Raw genomic sequence first — 6000 nt, forward strand, 5'->3', positions numbered from 1 at the left:
CTACAGTGTTCATATAGAGGGGAAATGAACACATTTTATTTAAATATAACATTTTTGTTTGTTTTTACAAAAAATCAGAATTACAATTGCATTATAAACACTTGCTCCCACTTTCCTAATAATGTTGTGTGAGATGTTCTTACTGTGTTTCCATTGCAACCTTACAACCTATAACATTTGCCTGATCCTGTTATGAGAAAATATAAATATGAACTAAGATATATATATATATATATATATATGTGTGAACTAAGTATAAAGAAAATTCACATTTGCCAAATGTCCAAATGCCCATTTTGCCAAAAAAGAGACTTTTGGGACACACTATCATCCCAGGACATGTACACCACAGAATATTTCAGAACATAACAGAAAAAGCCAACACTCACTCTCAAAGTGTTGCAGTGTGACCTGGAAGCAGCAGGAACACATGGCAAACCCAGAGAACAATAAGCAATGAATCGCACTACAATAATCTCTATTCCCAGAACTAAAAAAGAAGCACAAAGATTCGTGCTTAGAAACATTTAGACAGATCTTTTGGTACTAAATATTCAGATGAAACAAAAATAGTCTGTAAAACACTTTGGCAATAAAAATAAGTTTGTCATGTTTGAAGAAAGAAAGGTTATATAGATATATGATCCCAAGAAGTCCATACCTACAGAGAAAAATTTGGGTGGGAGAATCGTGATAGGGTTCTCTGCAAACAGCCCTGGGCCATTACACTTCAATGAAGAAAACACAAATGGAGCAATGTACTGGGATGGAGGAAAATTTAATCTCATCAGCCAAGTAGCAGAATCTAGGAGAAGATGACCGTTTCATCAAAACAGTGACTCCAAACGTACAGCCAAAATAACTCCTAGAGGTCTTGCATGACCTAATCTTGAATCCTGAATCATCTGTCTTGAATCCTATTTAAACTGGAAGTCTGTCAGAGAGACTCCTCATAACCTACAGTAGGGGAATTGAAGTCCACCAGCTAAAAAAAAATGGGTTAAAATTGAACCACAATACTGCAAAATGTCTTTGCAACAAAATCCAAGGTTGATAAATTGTCAATATATTTTTAATGCTTATGAATTTTTACAACTACAATGTCAAAAGCTATTATGTGTGTAAATTTGAAGTGGATATATGCATTGGAACGATAGCCACAAATAAAATAATATGTATCTGCATTCTTATTTCACCTCAATGTATAAATCAATCCAGTGGGAGATGGTGTGTATACTAGTTTGCTGGTGTTGTTGTGTATAGCACTGAAGATTATACATTGATGATAGGTGGCGTTCGAATCCTGATAATGTGTATGCAAGATACAGTTGCAGAGGTTATGATTGAATGTAAAAGTGTCAAGTCACACTCTGCTCTTTTTTATGTATCTTTCCTGCAGTGTATCGTATTGCACTGCCACTTGTCATGTGCTGTCTAGGTTAATTTTACTTTTAAGCCCTTAGTTATGTGTTTTATGTTGTTCTGTGTTCCTATGTAGAATGGTAACAGCTGCTTTGCATCAAATTCCTAAGGTTGGTAAATTGTCACTGAATACTTTTTAAAACATATTTTTTTATTTTTATGAATACATCGTTTTTCATATTTACAACTACAATGTCAAAAGCTATTATGTCTGTCAGTTTGAAGTGGATATATGAAATGGAACCCAAATACTGGAGAGATGTTTGGGTGTGTTACTCACTCAAATATTCTGTGTTTTTGGTCTTCTGTGTGTAGGAATATTCAGTAATAAAATCAAAGGACATCTTTTGCTGAGTAAAAATCCAAATTTAGACCAATTTTCTTAACTCACAATTTTATATGAATAATCCGCATAAGAATATGACTAAATTCAGCGAATATATAATTAATATAATTACAGTGGAGCTGTCACTGGCAGAAATCGCATGTAAAGATATATAAGTATTTGAGACTAGTATACATAACCACATATCTCCATATCTCCAGCAGGGCTGTAATGGGAAAAGTGTCAACTTTGATACAGTGAAGGACAGAAAAAAGGGAAGAATTAGAATTCAATTCAATTTCAAACACCTACCTGATTGTATGAATGGATTGTCAGTAGAAAATTTATACTATGATTGTTTCCTTGTCTCTGCTCTGCTGTCTAATTTTAAATTTGTGTTGACTGCAGTGAGGTGCTTTATTATATTAACATGCAAAGCTAAACTGAACGAGGCCTGGTACCAAAAACTGCACAGATAGTTCACAAGTATTGATGACACTGTCACTATACATTTGTCAGACCAAACTACAGATTACCCAATCAAATATTTAATAAAATGTATAAGGCAATGGTTTTAATACTTGTGTATTGTACTTGGTGACAGTCTAATTGGTATGTTTGCCATTCTGATTAAAAGTTGATAATATGTTTGATTTAGATGATATGTATGCTAAGTGTATATGGTGTGTATAGTGTTTGCTGGAATGTTGGTGTTTATAGAACTGTTGATTATATATTGATGACAGGTGTTGTATGAATCCTTATAGTGTGTATGGGAGACGCAGATACAGATGGTATGTTTGAATGTAGAAGTGTCAAGCTCTTTTTTATGTATCTGTCCTGCAGTGTTTTGTATTACACCGTCTCTTGTATTGTGCTGTCTAGGTTAAATTTACTTTTCAGCCCTTAGTTTTGTGTTGTTTTATGTAGCCCTGTGTCTCAATGTAGCACCAGTGTCCTGGAGGATTATTCTTTTATTTCACTATGTACTGCATCATGGTCGAAAGGATAATAAAAGCCTCTTGACTTGACTTGCTTGGGTTTTAAAAAGGTCTAGTGCTGCACTTGAAGAAATTGGTTCCAATTTATCAATCTATATCTATCTATAATTTAGTCATTTTTCACTCTTGCTAGGACATAGATGCATTTTAATTAAGAAAGAATGTGAGAGTGTTTATATTCTAGGAAAAAAGAGAGAGGGAGGACAGAAAGAAAGAAAGAAAGAAAGAAAGAAAGAAAGAAAGAAAGAAAGAAAGAAAGAAAGAAAGAAAGAAAGAAAGAAAAAGAAAGAAAGAAAGAAAGAAAGAAAGAAAGAAAGAAAGAAAGAAAGAAAGAAAGAAAGAAAGAAAGAATAGTTGGGAGGATCTCTATCCTGGGTGCATGCTGTTAGGATTCAGGTCATGTCCCGACTCTGTGTGCAGGGTAAAGCCAATAAGAAAGAAGTATCATGGGATTCTACAATAAAAATGTTGCACATTGTGAAGAGAGAGAGAGAGAGAGAGAGAGAGAGAGAGAGAGAGAGAGAGAGAGAGAGAGAGAGAGAGAGAGAGAGAGAGAGAGAGAGTGAGAGATGGAGAAATGGCAGAGGATACACACTGGTATTAAGTATTCACTGCCAGCATACAATAGTTCCAGCTATAGCTTGTTCAGAAGATTTCCATTTCCACATCATTTGAATCATCTGTGCTGGCATTGTGCAGTCACATTCCTATTAAACAACTTGCTCTGTGAACCCTCGTGAGATTGGGACTTACAGGAACCCTGATCTGGCAAATATTGAATTTATATTAGAAAGGCAGAAATATTCTCAGAACTCATATGTCTCTTAAAAGGATGCTGTCATTGAAAATGAACATTCATAAGTGACTAGTAATCAGACAGAGGACAGACATGTGCATGCTCCCTGGATTAATAGTCAGCTATTAGGTTAGTTAGTAAGGTAGAGATATGTACTGTACATAGAGCATAATCTGCATTTACAATTTCACTGAGCCTATGTATTGTTTATTTTTGTTACAGTTATCATACAAAGTTACATATGTTAAATAGGTGTCTTTACTGATAGGAGTAATAAGATGAATCCGACACTTGCAATTTTGCGCATTTACAGTTACCTCATTTTTCCTCGTTCAATTTTCCACAAATAAAATCAAAACCAAATAAAAGCAACAACAAAAAAAAACACTTCAATTTTTTGGCAAAACAATTTTTTGTTCATTATAAAAATGCAGTGTTGTAGAAGGCACATATCTGTTTTTGGTGCTATTGTACATACAATGCTACGTTCTACTCCGTTGATGGATCAGTTTATATATGTAGAAGTAGTATTTTGCAATTCATAGCTCATTTCCATGCAGATTGATTCTATATTGTAAACTCTAAATAGCCTTGACAGATAAACTTGATATTTTTGGTAACCAGTAGTTCATATGTCTAATTAATAAGCTAGTAACAATTCATAGACGAACAACCTATCTGACCTATCAGGCACCAGTTTGTCAGACTGGATAGCAGTCTGTCTGAACTGGTTGTTAGTAGCACAGGAGCACTGCAAAAATCTGTTCTGTCTCCATTCCTGTTAACACCTGTATACACCTCAGACTTTTGATACAACATGCCACTTGCAGAAGTTCTATGATGACTCTGCAGTGGATGCTCAGAAGGTGGAATACAGGATGGTAGTGGACAACAACAAAATGCTACTCAACATGTTCAAGACCAGTATGTTGATGGTTTTGTACAGGAGGATGAAGACTGTGAGCCGGGCCCTACCTCCTGAGGAAATATTAAACCTTCAATGTATGTACTAAATTGCTGGAGACTTTTAACCAGTCTGTGGTTGCAACCAAAGTATTCTATTCTGTAATCATTTGGGGGAGCAGCATTGGAGCTGGAGATGCAGAGAGGTTGAATAAGCTAATAAGGAAAGGTGGCTCCGTTCTAGGCTGCAAACTGGATCTCCTGGTGGTTTTGGTGGTGGTTGTGGTTGTTGTAGGATGGAGGATGAACAAACCTGTAGACTACAACAGCTTCACTAGAGAAAGGTATCGCAAGTCATTCTTGCTTAATGCCATCAGACTATATAGAGACTAGTCAACACTGAGGATGGGAAACAATGTTGTAACTGGAGGCAATGGGCATGAATTTTGAATTAATATGCCAAATAATACTTTACATTATCACAAAATTCTTACACAGTGTCACTGCACATTTTTACCCATGAACTGGTCACTTTATTTCTGGTTTAATGATGACCAATCTATATAGAGATGTCAGTTTTAGTCTGTATATTACTTGAATGCTAACATGATTTGTTTATCTACTGTATATTATATGTATATTTATTCTTTCTTTCATTATGACATTGTATTTCATCAATAAGCAGTAAGTTCTCTGTGGTGACACTGGACTGCTATGGTTTAACTCCTTCAATTCATCTTCCTTTTTGTAATAATACCAGACAATTATATTTTACTTTCATACAAACACTTTATTCAGACTATTGAACATGTTTCACCCTGGTTAAAATAAATTACACCTATTTTAGCCTTGCTCACCTTGGCTTAATTATCCTATTAATCTCACAGGGAAATCTATGTCAGATCATCACCATTACGTGACTATAAGTGAGCTACAGAGGCAAGGAACCTGCCGTTCTAACATAAAATGACCCAGAAAGACACAATCTTATGTCAACAAGGATCTGTCATACAAATTATGTTAACTTGACATCAAAATTGATTGAACCTTATGTTTTCTGCCCAAAGTAAGGTTAATGGGCCTATTTATTGTAATATGTTTGCTTCAAATTGACAACAAGTCTGACTAAGATGAAGACTAAAGATGAATGAATAAATATTAAGTCTGTTGTATCTTTTACTAAGATAAAAACAGATCATTTAATACCTTTCTATTTAGTTTTCGATGACAAGTAAAAGATTGGACTACTTCATTTCAATATAAATATAACTTGTTTTCAAAAGCAACACAAGCAGTTGGTGTCAAAAATATAATTTCTCTGACTCTGATAACCTAACATTCATTCTTGCCACTTTATACACTATATCACTTTTTGAGATCCCAATATGAACAGTTTTGCTCTGAGCAACAAATCTATTTGGCATCATTGCACTAGAAAATTGTAGTGCAAATGTCAAAAGGTTCAACTTCCTACTTATTCCCCAAAGATCGTTTGGATCTCAGATATGCAGTATATAGAGTGAAAATGATTTGCATTTCATGGTAAACATCTA

The sequence above is a fragment of the Tachysurus fulvidraco genome, chromosome 3, assembly GCF_022655615.1.
Source record: "Tachysurus fulvidraco isolate hzauxx_2018 chromosome 3, HZAU_PFXX_2.0, whole genome shotgun sequence".
Lineage (NCBI taxonomy): Eukaryota > Metazoa > Chordata > Actinopteri > Siluriformes > Bagridae > Tachysurus > Tachysurus fulvidraco.